Raw genomic sequence first — 19,368 nt, 5'->3', positions numbered from 1 at the left:
TTGACTTGCTGGATCACAAAATCCTGATCAACAGAATGGAGTTGGTAGGTGGACTTTCCAAAAATGCCATTTCTTGGCTTAGATCTTTTTGGAGGCTCACCAGTCTCGTGTCCACTGGGGTGACGGTGCTTCTGAACCACAGATTATAACATGTGGAGTCCCCCAGGGGGCATGTCTTTCCCCCTTGTTATTCAACATTTACATTCTTCCCTTATGTATTGAGTTGGAATCCCTAGGGATCTTTTTCTGCAACTATGCAGACGATTTCCAACTGGTATAGAACATAACTGGGAACTATAAGGCTGACCAACAAATGGTAGCCGAAGCATATGACGTCATAAAGCAATGCATGTCAACTAAATGGCTTTGTTTGAATGCTGTTAAAACTGAGCTAGTGCTTTTCGGCTCTCAGCATGCTCAATCCAAACTAAGCCAAGATCATAATTGTTTTATGATAGAAGGTGCTAAAATCAAAACCGTGAAGAAAGTTAAGACTTTCGATACCTTTATGGAGGAAAGTCTTGATAGCGAGGCACATGTTACAGTCATCTCTACCAATACTAACTATCATCTAAAAGTACTTAGACAAGTAGCCCCGTTGATATCGGTAGAAAATCGCATAAAACTTGTAAGAGCATTATATTGCCCCACGTGGATTATTGTAACGCACTGTTGGGGGGAGCCAATAAGGCTGATATCCAACAGTTGTAGAAGATACGAAATGCAGCTGTCAGAATTATCTTCTAGATGAAAAGCTTGGAATCCACCAGTGTGGCCAGAAGAAAACTTCATTGGCTTCCAGTGGCAGCTCGCATCCAATTCAAAATACTCACCATGTACCACAAGTGTATTTTTGGAAACACTCCGGTATACTTAAAGAAGAAGATCAACGTTTATCAACCAACAAGAAGCTTACGCTCTTCGGCTGGATCTCTGTTGGTTTTGCCCCAGATAAAAAAATCTTGTGGTTTAGGACGGGCCTTCTGTATCCAAGGTGCACAAGCTTGGAATTCCCTTCCATTACAGATGCTTAAAATAGAGAATCTTCTTGTTTTTCGTAAACAGTTGAAGACAATCCTGTTTAAATAAAATACTTCCAGCCCTTTTGTTTCTTCTACTTCTATTCCTCGGTGCCTGGATGCCTGCGGGCTTTGGCGCCTTATAAGCGTAATTAACATAACATAACATTACCTAGTAGAATGCTAGCACAGTAGTCCAGGCGGCTGCCTATAATTGCTCTAGCCAGGGCAGCACAGCTGGACATTTCAAGATATGGTCTGAGTTAAGCCAGGAGCTTGAGCCAGACACTGAACAGCTAATGTGAGCCCTAATTGAGAGTTGTTGATCAATGGTAACTCCCAAGATCTTCACTTTCTTGAGAGTGAGTAGCAAACAATGAGCAATTTGGATGGATGAATAGGCTTGGTGTTGTTGACGCAGTTTAGGAGGAGTGCCTAGAATGATAAGCTCAGTTTTGGAGTTGTTCAGGGGGTAAGGCCATTGTACAGCATCCAACAATGGATTTTGTTGTAAGTGGCATTGATGACCTCAGTGTCTTTTATGTAGTTCCCAGTAAGTGGGAAAAGACACTGTGTGACATCCGCATAGTTGGCGTAACAGGTACACTCCACAGCCATTTGATCAAACAATGTCAACATGAATATGTTAAAGAGAGGGGGTGACAAACAAGAGCCCTCTGGCACTCCACAATCCAAAGCATAGCCCCCTGACATGGCCTCCTCATTAGCTGTACGGTCTGAGAGGAAGGAAAGCACCCAACTAGCTGCTTCCCTGGAAAAAAAGCCCTCTCACACAATCTGCTAGCTAGGATGGAATGATCAACTAGATCAAAGCAGCCGTTAGGTCCAGGAGCATCAGTAGAGAAGCTTTGCCTTTATCCATTTGTAGTAGATCCAATAATGTGGATTTGGTACTATGAAAGCTTTGAAAGCACGATTGCTCAGGCCTAATAGGCAAGGTGTGCTCAGAAATGCCTGGATCTGTTTGTGTGCCATCTTGTCCAGAACCTTTAAAAGAAATGGGGAGTTTGTGATTGGGCAATAGCTATTTGCCGCCCCCGGATCCAAGGAAGGCTTCTTTAGAAGGGGGGGTTATTCAAGATGTTTAATCTCCTTTAGGACTAACATTTTTGCAAAAGAAGCGTTAACAAATCTAACAATTCAGGGTGTAAGGAGCAGGCCACAAGCTTTTGCAGGGAAAATATCGCCCTTACGATTCGTGGGTTTTATCCTATTCAGAAGTCCCAGGACCTCTGCTTCAGTTACCTCCCTGAAATTAAAGGGCATGAGCGGGGCAACCTGGTGCCGAGCCACAACAGTAGGAAATGGAGGGTTCACAATATCCAACCTGGATTCAATATCCTCTTTAATCAGACAGATCTTACTGGACATGGCCTTTTCAATTTGAGCATAAACACTGAGGGCACTACTAGAAGCGACATGAACTTCTATTACATTCCTCCCGTTAAGGTCAATGTATTTTATCACAAAAAGAACAGGCGTAGGAGTATGCCTCACAGGTGAGTGTTACACTACTACTGTCAATGAAACACACAAATAAAAATAAAAACTGTCCCTGTTCGGAAGCACACCCTGACCCTGTCAGGGCAAGCTCTCCCTAGGAAGATCGGTGGTGTACCACATATCTAAAAGGGAGCGCGAGGAGACTGTCCCTCAGATACAAACCATATTGACATAAATCACAAACACTTAAAAGACAACAGTACAGGAAAAGGTAGAGACTGGCTTTATGGTGACGGCGTCATTGTTCGCCAGGTCTGCTAGAGCTGACAAATGAGTTTTTGAACAGTTGTCATGTACAAATGGTATGTGCTTCTGTGCATTTTTTTGACGGAATGGTCCTCATTTGTCTTCGCTTCTGGGGAGCTAAACTCTCCACAGCATTCGTCATCTTCTCATTGTAGGCTAATGACAGGTCGACTACGGACTTGTATTGTTCGAGGTTGTTTACAGAGGGGGCAACAAAGGGGGTTAGTGCTCCTATGGTAAGTTTGCGTAGTTACGACAACGCGATTTTCTTTGAATTCGTTTGTCTCTCTTAATAGTGGAGAACAGAGGAATTTCAAATCTAATAAAACAATGATTTAATCACAAGTAGCGGTGCAACACCATTGAGTTAACTGGGTGTCAGCACTCCCCCCGCACCTGGCACCGAAATGTTGGGCTATGTTGACTCAACCTGGCTGACCTTTAGAGCAGTTGCCGGACAGAACAGGACACAGATGTTAAATGGCACCTGGGTTTCGCTGTTAACAAGGGCCAGGCAATTACTAAGGTAAAGCATTTCACTGTTAGTACCTGCATTCAAATACCAGATTTTGTAGGCAATTGAAATCGTGATGTGGGTGTAGTATTTGCATGCCAGGGGAGTGATTGGAAGGGTAGAGATGGAACAGGAGACCGCTCATTCTCACAGCAATCCATAAGTGGGTGCTTTCAGACTTAAAGGAGAGAGTTAACTGCTTGTAACATTGAAGCTGCACTAGAATAATCTCTTTAAAACGCATAACGTTAGATGCCCCCACACAAATAAGTTTGTCCCTCCCTCACTACCTGTGAAGTTAGCACCTCTTCCAACATTTGAAGGGTTAGCCCCCCGAAATGTAAGTTTTGTTGCACCCCTGAACACAAGCATAAACACCATTCACCATGTACACACACGCACACCCAGCCATCCATACATTTAAATGTGCACTCTTTCACAACAGAGGCACACCCAGGCAGCCATCCATACATTTAAGTGTGCACCCTTTCACCATACAGGCACACTCAGGCAGCCACCCATACACTTAAGTGTGCACCCTTTCACCATACAGGCACACCCAGGCAGCCACCCATACATTTAAGTGTGCACCCTTTCACCGTACATGCACACCCAGCCACCCATACATTTGTGTGCACCCTTTCACCATACACTCACACAGGCAGCCACCCATACATTTAAGTGTGCACCCTTTCACCATACACTCACGCACGCACACGTCATGGGATTGAGGGGAGCCCTAATACTTCAAAAAGAAACTGTTTCTTTTTGAAGTCACTCTGCCTTCAGAAAAAAATGATTTCCGTTAAGGACCAAACCATAACGGAAATAATGTATTTATGAAGGCAGAGTGACTTCAAAAATAACCCCATGACATGGAAGCCTCCAGCCTAGGGTCTTCCATGTCATGGGGTGGGAGGGAACCCTCAGACTTCAAAAATAAAGTTTCTTTTTGTAGTCACTCTGCCTTCATAAAGAAATGATTTCTTTATGAAGGCAGAGTGAATTAGAAAATGTTTTGCTTTTTTTTTTCTCCAAGTGGGCCCCCCCCAGGACATGTGCAGACGGGGCCACCCGCACCACAGGGAGCTGCGGGGGCCCCCATTACGACAGTGCTAACAAGGGAGGAAATGGGCCAGAACAAGGCAGTGCTGTGTTCCTGCAAAAATCGTCTTGCTGGAGCACTGACCCAGTGGAGTAATTTTGCTGAAAATGTTGTGGGGGACATGCCATCTGAAGAAAAGGTGCCCCAGCCAAATGACCGGGGACAAAATAGTGTGCCATGAAAGTTGGGGGGACAAACACCTCTGTGCCCCCATAATATTACGCTCATGCACTGACCCACGAGACCCAAACGCGCAGATCTAGCTATCCCAGTAGCCTCCCTGATATGCTCTCAATGCAAAGCCCCCTCTGCCACCCATGAGCAGTGCTGCAAGAGACTTGCACAAGTGAAACTGGGTGACTCCCCTACAGGCAGGTGCTCCATGTGGAAACAGCTGAAATATCACACCCATTAAGAGCCTTTCCAAATGAGTATATGAGTCTTGACATTTACAGACATGTGTGTGTTAGGGCAAGTGCCGTGACAAATACACAGTTCTATGATCATACTTACGTTCCCAAAATGCTCTGCGATTTTCAGTCAAATCGCCAAGGATTGGGTTCTCAGAGGAGACTGGGCACTGCTCGACCTGGGGCTCTGCCCGCCAGCACCATCACATCACTCTGACCCCTCCCAGGAGGAAGAGGGGAGAGGTAACGGGAGGACACATTTCTTCCATTTCCAGCACTGAGTACTGGGACTTCGCCACAAGCGAGATTGTTACAGATCACTTTTGCAAAACTTTAAACTTGCAGCGTACTTAACTTCAGCAAAACAAAAAACCTGAAGCACAGGCACAACCTCAGCAAATATTGACTGACTGACCACAAACTCGAAACAGAGAAAGACCAACACAGCACAAACAAGTTACTCATGGGGAAGGAGAAAAATCTGTCAACAGTGGGCCTCATTCTGAGTTTGGCGCAAAGGGATACCGGGCACCGGTAAGGACACCCGTGCCGGTAATCCCTTTGCGCCCTATTCCGAGGTCCCCCAACGGGACCCGTAACGTACGGTTCCCGTTAGGGGACCAGGGCGCAAATAACGGCCTTGGCATGCGCCGGGCTGTTATTTGCGCCCTCCCCATTCCCATTGATCCCCATGGGGGCTCAAATGGGAATGGGGATTGCCATTTTGAATGGGGATTTACCGGTCCCGCAAAGGTCGGAATAGACCGGTAAGTCCCCATTGAACCAGGGCGGACTCGGTACCGTTAATGGAGGCAGTGAGAAATAGAATGAGTGCACAAGTGACAGACTCACCCAATGAGGTTCGAGACTGAGCTGGTATTTGGAAACACATTGTCATTGCATGTGTCCTGCAGCAATTAGGTCATCATACCGAGGGTGCATTGTCCAGATATGGGGAGGGGGCGAGGATAGATTCTGATGGTGGTACTGGTGTTTGGGTAGACAGTGTAAGGGTCCAGAGGATCAGGATACATGGTCTGCAATTTTGTTTGTTATTTTCGGTTTTGTGTTAATTATTAGTGGTTGTGCAGTCAGAGATCAGCACGCATAATAAAATATTGCATGTGTGCTCACAGAAGAAGCGAGCCATTGGTTTTAATCTGAGCATGGCCCTTTCTAAGAAGCATGGACATTTCTAAAGACAAAGTGATGTATGATCTTGGGAAAAGAAGCTATCAAATCAGAAATTATTCCCTCCTTTCCAATGATCACTTCCATTATGTAATGTCTTTGTAATGCAAACGTTACACTTGTCTTATTGAGCAAACCACACTATCAAAACCTAGAATAAGCATCTAAATTATATTATGATAGGTTATCATTCCAAGTTGGACAGGCTGTTACCCTCATGTTGTACTCTTTGGAAATACCCCAGGGGGAAGGAGAGAAATAGTACCAATGAGATCTCTTGGCTGCTTTGCATAAAATAAAAGAACATTTTGGGAACATAACAATGACCACAGGCCTTTATATTTGATGAATATGCCAGTGCCAGTGATGAAAGGCTTGTAAGCGCAAATCAGTAAGCACATAAGGCACTCTCGGCTCGGGGCTCTTTTAATTGCTTGCAACACTCTCCTTAACATTAAAGTGTTTATGGCCATAACCATAGGTACTTATTTAGGCAGCCAAAGAATTTTGATGTCAGCGTAAAATGGCTGCGACATCTGTAACTCCATTAAAGGGCAGAGGGTCAAATCAGCCAGAATTTTAGAAGAGGAGGAGCTGAGTGGGGAAGCAAGGTTGTATGTGGGCGGAGCCACCAGTGCACAGTTAACTTTAGAGAATTATATATATGTATAGGATTGTATGTCGGACCCCATCAGGGATTCACAGTCAGTGCCTGACAAGGTATTCCTTGAAGAGCCGGATCTTCCGTCCCTTCTTGAAGTTCAGGAGAAAGGGGGGACCACATGATGGATGGAGGAAATGTATTCCTGGATCCTAGTGGATAGCAGGAGGAGGTGTGTCCTTCTTGCACGTCTTACTCCCCAACCTGGCAATGTTGTTGCTTCTGGTTCGGTTTGGCCTCCCGAGGTGGTGAGTTTTGGAAACACGTGTGACGGTGCCTTGGTTGTCATGGCTTTTTAGGACATTGGGCCTCATTACATGGCTGGCGGTAGCCGTGCCTGTAGTACAGGGACAGCTGCTGCCGGTATCCACTTTTTTCCGGCACCCTCGAATGGGCAATTACCGGGTCATGCCAAGTTTGGCGGACCTGGTAGTTGCCCATTCACGGGTGCCGGTAATAAGGGACTCCCCGTTCCGATTCGGCCCCATAGGGCTGAATGGTAATAGGTGCTACCATCCTGTCCTGCTCGCGGGTGCCGGTACGACCACCAGGTCAGACCTGGTGGCTACAAGGGCACCCACGAGCAGAACTCCTACTATGGGAGTACGGTAGCAACAGTGCCGTTAGCGATACCGGGCCGTTGTTGCCCTACCGCCAGCCTCGTAATGAGGCCCATTGAGTTGGATGCCAAACATTGTGGGTCCATTCTTAGTTATTATGCAGGCGGAATCATGGTGCAAACCTTTTTTTTCTAAAAGTAGCTTGCAAAAGCTCCTGATTTTTTGGTCTGAGTTTCATGAATGGACTTTATCTGCTTGCTTTGTCTTGAAGGCAGTGCTGCTGATTGACTGAGACATACAGGGCACGCAAGGAACACTGACGACTCAGTCTAGCGCTGCATTGATATGCTTTCACGTGGCATTCATACCTCATGCCTATAGAGTCTGGATCTGCAACCTTTGGCTCGCCAGGTTTTTTGCACTACAGACCCCACCAGTCTTAGCCAGCATAGTCAATGGTGAGGGATCATGGGAGTTGCAGTACAAAACATCTAGAGAGCGGCAGGTTGCAGATCCCTACCATAGACGTGGAGTACCTCGTCATTTCAGAAGGACTACAAGATAGGAATTACAAAATAATCTGAAACCTTTCCGGGAGGCACCAAAACAATCCCCCTGGTACACTTAGTGGATTGGCACCCTGGAAACAATAAGATGGTGTCATCCCTCTATAAATTGATGAAGTCACAGCGCGGGGGGTTGTGGGGAGAGTCACTGCGTTTAGGACTAAATGGGAAGTAACCTTGGGAAGAGTCCTCCCTGACTCAGTGGCAGGCAATATGTATGTTGTCGCGTAAGATATCGCTGGATAACAGGTATCGTTTAATACATTTTAAGTTCTTGCATCAGACATACTGCATTCCTGCCCAGTTACACAGATTTCACCCAGATAGATCTGCAGCATACCCGAGGTGCCTGACTGACCCAGCAGACTACATACATATGGTATGGGAGTGTAGGCATATGCAGCCCTTCTGGGAAAAATGGTTACAGGCTGACCTCCCCCATCCCCACACCCCCTTGCTCACCTGAATCCTGGCTTCTGGCCAGGTTTGATGTTGCGTCTAAACAAGACATACAATTGTTGGGAATGGAGCCGGTAGTGGCAAGAGCACTGGTGGCCAAAGCCTGGAGGAAACCGAGGGCTCCAACACTGCGAGAATGACTGCTTATGCTGAATTCCTGTGACATGCGGCGGGAAACAACTTACGCCTCCACCCTGACTAGCGGTAGTAGACTCCCTGATTACTGGTCCCCGTTACGCTCAACTCTGACTATTGGTAGTAGACTCCCTGATTACTGGTCCCCGTTACGCTCAACCCTGACTAGCGGTAGTAGACTTCCTGATTACTGGTCCCCGTTACGCTCAACCCTGACTAGCGGAAGTAGACTTCCTGAATACTGGTCCCCGTTACGCCTCCACCCTGACTAGCGGTAGTAGACTCCCTGATTACTGGTCCCCGTTACGCTCAACCCTGACTAGCGGTAGTAGACTCCCTGATTACTGGTCCCCGTTACGCTCAACCCTGACTAGCGGTAGTAGACTCCCTGATTACTGGTCCCCGTTACGCTCAACCCTGACTAGTGGTAGTAGACTCCCTGAATACTGGTCCCCGTTACGCCTCCACCCTGACTAGCGGTAGTAGACTCCCTGATTACTGGTCCCCGTTAGGCCTCCCCCCTGACTAGCGGTAGTAGACTCCCTGATTACTGCTCCCCGTTACTCTCATCCCTGACTAGCGGTAGTAGACTCCCTGATTACTGGTCCCCGTTACGCTCAACCCTGACTAGTGGTAGTAGACTCCCTGATTACTGGTCCCCGTTACTCTCATCCCTGACTAGCAGTAGTAGACTCCCTGATTACTGGTCCCCGTTACACTCAACCCTGACTAGCGGTAGTAGACTCCCTGATTACTGCTCCCCGTTACGCTCAACCCTGACTAGTGGTAGTAGACTCCCTGATTACTGGTCCCCGTTACGCTCAACCCTGACTAGCGGTAGTAGACTCCCTGATTACTGGTCCCCGTTACGCTCAACCCTGACTAGCGGTAGTAGACTCCCTGATTACTGGTCCCCGTTAAGCTCAACCCTGACTAGCGGTAGTAGACTCCCTGAATACTGGTCCCCGTTACGCCTCCACCCTGACTAGCGGTAGTAGACTCCCTGATTACTGGTCCCCGTTAGGCCTCCCCCCTGACTAGCGGTAGTAGACTCCCTGATTACTGCTCCCCATTACTCTCATCCCTGACTAGCGGTAGTAGACTCCCTGATTACTGGTCCCCGTTACGCTCAACCCTGACTAGTGGTAGTAGACTCCCTGATTACTGGTCCCTGTTACGCCTCCACCCTGACTAGCGGTAGTAGACTTCCTGATTACTGGTCCCCGTTACGCTCAACCCTGACTAGCGGAAGTAGACTTCCTGATTACTCGTCCCTGTTACGCTCATCCCTGACTAGCGGTAGTAGAATCCCCGATTACTGGTCCCCGTTACGCTCATCTATGAACAGAGAAAGTATGAACTCCGCTGCTGCTGTTGTCGTGGAGACCCTGATTAGGAAGCACTTGCATGTCCTTACCCTTTGGGAGCGGGAGGAGGGGGTGGGAGGCCCCACGCCAGTAATGTTGATAATAGTGAAATGTTTATAGTTCATAATACGCTTTAATTTTTGGTTACGCTTATGCTGGTTTCCGTGTCAAGATACACAATTGAGGTTGGATTCAATCATCATATTCCAGTTAAGTGATATGCTTCCTGATACATGATCTTTTGGATGGACCGTGCTTTCTTTTTGTTTTTTTGTTTTTTGGGAGAAGGGAACTGGGTGGGTTGGGGTTGGGCGCTGGGGATAAGGGAGGTTTGTTGGATGGTATAGACAAAAATGCACCATTGATAATAGAAATGAAAAAAGGACAGACAATACAAAATAAATGCTAGAATTAAAAGTTCTTGTAAACTAGAAGGGCCATCGTTGTTTTCGATACTCAAGAGTAACAAGTTGTGGTTAGCATGGTGATGGAAGGTTACTTCTGGCCAAATGGCGCCATCCCACAGATCGATTGACTGTAGCTTGTAGTCTTTTAAAATTGTTGGCTATTCTTGAACAATGTGGCTTCCCTCGTCAAAGTGCTATCGCCAAAAGAGATGTTCACTTTTTTGGCCAACACAGAAGGGTGACCCAGGGGGTTCAGCTTGAATGTTCCACTCTGGACGCTTTTGAATGCTGTGCAGTCTTGCCCTAGGTTTCTTAAGACTAGCGGTAATACTTCCTTCCTGCTGGGCAGCCGCATGGGAAACGCTACATGCCACATGAGGCCATTTCCATGTTGGCAAGCTGGCACCCTCTGCTTTTTCATCATTCAGCATGGGTAGCAAAGGTGTAGTGAAATTGCTGATCAGGCTGCCCACATGATTTCAAGCCAATAAGAACAAGTTGTTTCACTCTGACTTGCACTTGTGCCTTCCATTAAGTTATCTGTAATTGATATATATTGCATTGAAGACTCATTTATACTACACAGTTATTATGCAATGTTCACACAGGGTAGCAGCACAAGAAATCGATTTCAAGTGTGTCATTGATGGGGCCGAACCATGTCTTTTTCCTCCCAGGGGAATGTCTATTTCATTCTGCAGTGACACGAGCGTTGTCTCCCTCCTTGCTCATATCCGCCCGAATAGCAGAGAAGGGATCCGCGTGCAGGAAGCCGCGTAGGAAGCAATAAACCCGCACATCGAGCAGGCCTCAATGCCCTGTGTTTGCCCCTGTGTGTGCCAGCGCTGACATCTGGCCAGGAGGATAACACGGAATGAATGGGAAACAAAACACTATTCAGGCCATTGTTCAGTCTCCATACAAATGGAACAGGGGCTAGGGGCGGGACATGGTCAATACTGCTACCCCCCAACCTGGGATAGAGGAAACCCTGGGCTGGTTTGTACCAATGATTCTCGTACGCAAGGGTCTGACGCTTCGGATGGGAGTGATGGCTGCACATTTATGAACTAGTAAACTCGTTACAGAAACTTTGCACCGGTACAAGTGCAATTTTGCACGGTATTTGCACTATTGCAAACATTGCCCTCGGCCTTTTTGTGAATGTGAATTCTTGTGGCCCAACTGCTCCTACCATGCACTATTAGCAGCAGGACAAACATTGCCCTGGTGCAAAAGTGCATTGAAAAAATACATGTTTTGCACTACAGTAATTGTTGCCTTGGCGCTAATATTGTGCAAAATTACAAAGTGCGTGATAGGGATTAAGTAGTAGATCCCCCAACCATTGAAAGTGTGTTCTTTGGACTGCTTATGAGATTCGAACACTTTAGGGAAACGTTGCACAATTTACCTGCAAAACATGTGGTCCTCCTATCTTGATAAGTGTGCCTTGGATTGGGGCATTGGTAGTTAAAAGAAGGTCATAAGTTATGTTTCCTGTTCAAAATTCACTTCTTTTTTTAATTTAAAACATTTTTTATTTAGACTTTTAGTTTATTACAAACCTTTGTCTAGCAATGCAACACCTTTGTCTAGAAAAGCAACTCCCCCCCCCCCACAAACAAATTTCAACAGTTCCTCACTTGTGTCACATGTAAAAAGACATCAACAAGACAATAATGTTTGGCTCACATATCCTTCTGATTCATTTCAAACACTTCTTGTAGAAATGCCACCAAACAAAATATTGTTGAATTATTTTCTCCACGAAGGAGGAATTACCAGAATTCCTCAGCATCTCCTGAGTAGTTAGTAGCAAATCACGTTTCACAAGTAGCCAGTCTGTAAATCAGTGAAACCTGCATAAAACAAAGTGATGTGTTTCACGGTTTCGCTTTTCCCCTCGACATTCCATATTCGCAGATTGTTTATAGATCAGCATGACCTGATTGGTGGGGTAGACATTCAATCTAAAACGCATGAATTGAGAGTTGTAACACCAATTAGGGAATTTAATGAGATATTTTGGTAAGGAGCCCCGATGTTTGCTTTCAATCTTCATCGCCTTTGGCAACTTATAAGCATTTTTTTCCGTCTTGGGTCTTGATCCAATCTTGTTGCCACAATATCCGTTTTACCTTATCCAGATTGTTGATGAGTTCTTTCTGTATGGAAAGTAGATAATTCAAATAAACTTTACAGCCCCCTTTCCATTGGGTCAATACGGGATTGCTTCCCAGCTTTAGCGCATCTCTCAAAATCAGAAACGTTTTAGCTGGTTTGGACAGCACACATTTCCTATAATGGGTTAAGGTTTTCCAAACAGTTCTCACCTGGAGAGAAATCAGGCCCACCTCAAACCTAATAACAGAGGCCGAGGTGAGGTTTGGAGGTCCATACATGCCAACCCTCCCGATTTAGGCGGGAGACTCACGATGTTTCAGTGAAATATACTTCTATTTTTCACGTTCTCCTGCCTAAAACAATTCTTTCCCCAATGCATTCCTATGGGGACATTGTTGTCTCCCGATTTCTCTGATGAAATCTCCCTCCCAGGTGCGACGAAATGTTGGCATGTATGGAGGTCGAAGTATTTTCCTCCACAAAATCCCCTGCAAAGACGGCCATAGCTCCCAAGGTGTAGAGAGGAATCCCTCCGTTCCATATATCAGCGTAGTAGTAACCCTCTGACTGTAAAAGGTCATTACAGGCAATATTGAGAATTTTCCAATTTTTTTATGGACCAGCCTAGCTTGGCTAACTAAAATTCTCAATTTTGCTTTCAAAGCCAATTGACGTGGCAAGTCAATCCTCCTATTGTTTATCAAAGTCCCCAAGTAAGTCACCTTGTTAGTTTGCTCCAAAGTTTTTTTATTCACAAACCATTTGAAGTTAGGAACTCTATGGGAGAATTTAGGATCAACTATCATGATGTTAGTTTTGGCAGAGTTCATCGCCAACCTATTCAAAGACATAGGGCCTCATTATGACCCCAGCGGTAGCTGTGCAGGTAAAAACGGCAAGGCTAGCCAAGCAAGACCTGGATGTGGTACTGTGGCTGCCAAAGTGCCATCGCCCAAAACACATGTACGTGAGTTCCATCACCAAGTTGATTGTGGACAACTGGGATAGGCTAGCCAAACAAAGAGGCATTACTACCTTCCCTTCCCCGTTCACACCAATATTTGAGAATGAGGACTTTACACCAGGGCTAGAGAGGGGGGCCTTTAACAAGTGGCAAGAAGGGGGGTGCAGAAGGATGTGGGATATGTTTATCAGAAAGGAGATTAGTTCCTTCCCTGAATGTAAAAGGGATTTTGCCCTAGGGGAAGAGGAGAGATTGCGGTATTATCAACTGAGGCATTGGCTGATGAATTCGGGAAATAAGGAGGCAGCCAATAGAGATCCCACCCCATTTGAAAAATTCTTACTGTCCAATGACGGCTCAAAGGGGCTAATCTCGCGCCTGTACAGAATCCTTGAAGAAGCCAAACCGAGCCAAAGCTGGGCTTTCATGGGTCAATTGGAAAAGGCACTGTGAAGGGAAATAGAGAAGAAAGAATGGGAGAATCTTTGGAGACTGATCCCAAAATTGGCGAAGGCTTCCCAGACCCAAGAAACCTGGTATAAACTTATATATAGGTGGCACTACACTCCGGCTCGCCTACACAGTCTTACCCCGGGTCATCAAGGGACTGCTGGAGAGGGTGTGTGGCAGTGGGGTCTGCTGAGCACATTTGGTGGGGTTGCCCCAAAATAGCGCCCTCTGGGACGAGATACAGAAAGCTCAGCAACAGGCCTTTGGCCCCGGGGGAAGTGGACCTCCAGAGATGATCCTGCTGAGCATCTAGCACGAGAATACAGAAGGTGCTTTGGGAGCTAGGGCTAGGGCGCAGGCCTTGCTCACCCTCGCAGGCATATCCCTGGTTGCTCAACACTGGAAAAGCCAGACGATACCAGCCTTCCAGGATTGGCTTCGGAAAGTCTGGGATATAGTTGCGGTGGAATGGGCGACATACGCCATGAACAATGCATTACAGAACTTTGCGAATGACTGGGGGCAGGTGTTGGCTTTTCTTCGGGACGATTTTAGGATTGCCTGGCGCCCTCAGCGTCTCAGACTGTTGGATTTACAGTGAGTGGAGGGGGACTTAGTTAACAATTTGGAGGGTTAAGGAATATTGGCAGTGGCTGATTTGTTTGTTTCTTGTTTCTTGTTTCTTGTTTCTTTTTCTTTTTCCTAGGGGTGAAGGGGGGGGGGCGGAGGGGGGATCTGTTGGGAATGTTCATGCTTAAAATGTTAATAAAAAGATGTAAAAAAAAAAAACCCGCAAGGCTGCTGCCGGAGTAATTTTTTTTCCGGCTCCCAGCAACGTGGTTTTACCGGAGCATTACAGCCCCAGCTGTTCTGGTAATTCCCCATTGCCAGGCGCTAGAAAAAATTACTCCCCATTCCCATTCGAGTTCCATTGGACTCAATGAGAATGGGGAGGACGGAAGCATCGGCACTGCGTGCAACAGTGCCGGTGCTTCCGTCAAAGTCTGTGGGCGGGTGCCTAGATCATCATCAAAAAGCTGTCTTGACAAGAATTGTCCATCAATCTTCGTTGGGAGGGTTCTGATCTTGTACAGATGTTCCCCCACAACGGAGAGAAACACATTAAATAAAGACAGTGCCAGGGGCCATGCTTGCTTTAGGCAGCTGAAACTGTTGATAGGTTTTATCAAATGGCCTTGAGCATTGAGTCGAATTTGTACTGTGGTTGATTCGTACAATGCTTCAATCGCCTCTAGCAAATTGTTCGGACAGTTCCAAGCCTCCATTTTATAACATAAAAGATGTCGAGCTATGCTTTCAAAAGCTTTACACAAATCGACAAAGGCCAAGTAAATCCTAGAATTATTTTTAAAGGCAGTACCTTTCAGGAGATTTAGGAGAAATAGATTTAAGTCAGTTCCAACGCCTTTCAGCGAATCCTGTTCGTCTGGGATCTGCTCTTTCCACCTGGCTAATCCAAACTTGTAGTTGTTTAGTAGAAATGCCACAAATAACTTCCCCAAAGAATCAAGCAGCGCAATCGGGCGATAATTCGCTGGATCAGATCTATTGCCTTGTTTATAAATGGGGACAATTATTGCTGATTTCCAAGAAGTTGGGATTTCTCATATTCTCATTATCCGATTGAATAGATCAAATACAAGAAGCGACCAAAGATCTGAGTAGGCCTTAACAATAGAGTTAAATCCCATCTGGACCTGGTGCTCTGGAATTATTAGACTTCTTAATTAGCGGTTTGACTTTCTGCTGATCCAGGGGAAAACTGCTATCAGCGTAGGGCTTAACCATCTGGGTGGATGCTGTGCCTTGTCTCAGGCGAACCACTTGTGATAAAAGGCCGACCATGATTGTTCTGAAACCACGTTGGCCATAGAAATAGTGCGCAAAGTCTGCGCCTCATTTAGCATTTGCCAAATAGATCTAGAATCCTTTTCTTATCATTGCTTTTAACATGCGCTCAGCATCATGCTGGAGCATCGCAGCTTCGTGTCTTTTAAGCCAATTCTTATACTTTTGCTTTTTTGCTTTCTTCAGCAGCATTTGTTTGGGGTATAGAGAACCACCTATGCATCTTAGATCCTGTTAGAGAAGTTTCTTCGCTTGGTTAATCTCTTCATCAAGTACATGTTTGTATGGTTTGGTCACACCCCCATAACGTATTTGTGTAGGGGTCCTAAACTCCAATAATAATGGTATATAATTCACATCCCCCCTCTGAAGCAATTGTTGGGTGATGTTCTCTGACAATGTTTTGAGTTCCTGAGATCTCATCCGGGGTCGATCTTCCCCTTGAGTTTGTTCAACATAAATAGGGCCTGTAACATGATGTGAACTAGAAATACCCGTCCAAGTGAGTCCTAGGAGGGCATTATCACTCGAAGCCTTTGGAATGACCTCAAATGAGATTATGGGCCTCATTACATGGAAGGCGGTAGCCATGGCGCTATTAGCGCCATGGCTACCCCCTTACCGCCGTCGGAGGCCGGGTTCCCGGAATAGGGACTTACCGGCCTACTCCGACCTTTGCGGGACCGATAAATCCCCATTCCGGGAACCATTACCCATTCCCATTTGAGCCCCCATAGGGCTCAATGGCAATGGGGAAGGAGCAAATAACGGTACCACAATTTGCGGTACCGTTATTTGCACTGAAGTCCATCAGCGGGTCCCGTCCTTAACGTGTGGTCTGACCACACGTTAAGGACGGGACCCGCTGAGGGATCTCGTTGTAGGGTGGTGGGGATTACCGGCACCGGTGCCCTTACCGGTGCCGGTAATCCCCTACTGCCTTCTGTGTAATGAGGCCCTATGTCTTGAAGTAGAAAGCTAGAGACAAAGACATAGTCCAATATACTGGACACCATACCATTGAACCAAGTAGGTCTAGTGGGACAATCTCCCATCAATTGTCCATTAAAAATATGAAGGTCGTGGGAGATCATCATCTCTGACCACATAGCTGCTCTCCTATCTTGGTCGGAAATTAGCTCTTTTTGCAGCAAAAGGGCTGTAGTCTTGTTTTTAACACAAGGGCAGTTTAAGTCACCGCCCACAATTATAAAGTGCAGATTGTATTGCAAAACTGCTTAATCAATGGCCAATATGACTGTGTTCATAAAAGCTTCAGTGGATATCGCTGTTGGGTTCCAATAAACATTAAGAATCACTCCTCGTATAAACTAATCTCCAAGAAGGCCCTTGATGTTAATGCCTATAACTTGCAAAAGGGTAATGGGGTTATTTATCAGTCCAATGGATAGGCCTCTCTCTTTTCTCTCAAATGTCAGTAAACCCGAGGCCCGGGAGGCCTCTGAGACCTTTATAAGCAGGGTTGAGAAGAGTTGTATCTCCAAGAAGGCCCTTGATGTTAATGCCTATAACTTCCAAAAGGGTAATGCGGTTATTTATCAGTCCAATGGATAGGCCTCTCCCATTTCTCTCAAATGTCAGTAAACCCGTGGCCCGGGCAGCCTCTGAGACCTTTATAAGCAGGGTTGAGAAGAGTTGTATAGCCATCCAGAGACAGATCCCGAGCGGGAAAGGTTTCTTGAAGACAGATTATATCAAGATCTGCTAAGAACTAAACTTTCTCTGTGGGCAAATGTAAAAAGCCCTGGGTGTTCCAGAAGGCTGCTCTCCAACTAGAGCCTCGTTGTTACTTTGAAATCTTTGGCCTTGTCTTGATCTTCTCTTGGGATATCACCAGGCGAGATATTCATTGGGATATATCCCCCCAGATTAAGTGGACCCTTAAATGCAATCTCATTATTAATCGTGACCTTCAAAGGATCATATATCAGTCTTAGATGGATTGGAGTCATTAATCCATTAGCTTCTTTGCCATTTGTCGTAGTTACATCTGGCAGACACTCGACCAAGGCTGGTTGCAAAGCCTGCCGTGTGCACCACCTCCTGCCATTGGGTGCTTCCTTTAGGCTGATTCCATGGTCGCTGGTTTGTATAGGCTTTGTCCTGTTGGAGTGTGACTGCATCAGGCTGAACCCATTCTGATTATAAGATCGCTCCAGTGTAATTTTCAGAGAGGAAGCTGTGCATTCGAATCCTATCAGCAAAAGAAGATGAGCCACCTCTAAAAGAGATGATATAACATCCCTTTATCTCAGATGAAGTATCACTTTGTCTGTGATCTGTTTTTTAGAGAAATCCCCAATCATAATATCCTCTGATCGAAGAAATCGCAACAAAGGGATGTTGCAAAATAATCTAAGGACGTTACAACTATTCAAAATGAGGCCATCATTAGCTGGTAGCAGACTTTCAAGCTAACAGTATGGGCTCCTATGATGGATCCTTTACAGCTTTCATTGTCAAGTGTTTTTCCCTGGAGAGATATAGGTGTGAGTCGTTCTATGTGGGTCAAGTTGACACGTCGGGGACCTCGACGGTAGCAACTGATCAACCTTTGTTTGTCCTCTCTCCATTTGACAGTTTAGAAGAATTTGTTTTTTGGCAGATCATTTGTCTTTTTTCCGCAAGCGTCAAGAAAGGACTTATCAGTTTGGGCATTTGTCGGTTAGCGACTTCTTTGGCAGATGGATTCAAAGGTAGATTTACTGCAATCGCCTCCTGTAGTCATAGGAGGGTTCCCATATGCATAGTCGAGAATGGGGGACGAGCGGCAGAAGTCGAATGAACTACCTGGTCCTCAGCCATGAATTCATCATCTTCTACTGTATATGTAGAATAGTTAAGTAAGTCCTCCTCAATAAAGTAATTTGCATCATCCAGGTCATTCCCACATATATCATCGGCCCCTGATGGTTCCAAAAGCCGCTGTGGCAGATCAGTCTGATAGAACTAGCTCTTTTTGTGGGATTCCACATATGAAAAGCCTTGAGGGATCAGCAGATTTCTTATAAATGTTCAAGCCTTATTTGCAGACTGATTTTTTGGCATTAGTACATTGTTTGATATTTTCCCCGTCGTCCTCTCTCTGACTAATTCTGTTTGTTTCCTCTTATTCTTTTGTTGAAATATGAGTAAAGGCTTTAAAGGCGACAAGTCCATTGTGGTTGGTTGTTCTTTTGGGGGCGCTGAGGGGAGGATTGTCTCTATCACCCCCTGTTCCTCTACCCCCGGTATTATGGCCAAATGCAATTGTAGATCTGCCCGTTAGACAATAACCTCACTGGACTGAGATAAAGTTGTCGCTCCTGATTTTTTTGATTTCACTAGACAGTCTGATATATCGGAACTTTTCATCTGTGGTGGTTCATCAATCACAATAGTCGAGGAATCAAAAATATGAATAGAGGAAGACTCCTTTTTTCTGTTAGGCATCAGTGCTTTTAAATGTAATAAGTCTAAGACTGAGTTTAATAGACATTGTCGGACCTTTCCACATCAAGGACATCTTGAAGCTGCTTTTTAATCACATTGGCACATTTTATCTCTTGGTCTGTACTAGATTGCAAGGATGTAATGAAAGATTCGATGTAGATTACCTTAGAGTGGATTAAGGCTAGCAACATGGCTTGATCTTTGTAGTCTCATTTGCCGTTTCATATAATTAAAAAACGGAGCAGGTGAGATAGTTAAGGCTGACATCATCTTATACTGTGAAGAAAAAGCAGACGATTTAGATCCATTTCGAGCGTCATCTAGGCTCTTGGGAGAGACGA

The sequence above is a fragment of the Ambystoma mexicanum genome, chromosome 8 (assembly GCF_040938575.1).
Source record: "Ambystoma mexicanum isolate Mex_15411 chromosome 8, UKY_AmexF1_1, whole genome shotgun sequence".
NCBI classification, from domain to species: domain Eukaryota; kingdom Metazoa; phylum Chordata; class Amphibia; order Caudata; family Ambystomatidae; genus Ambystoma; species Ambystoma mexicanum.
This window is presented reverse-complemented; position numbering follows the sequence as displayed.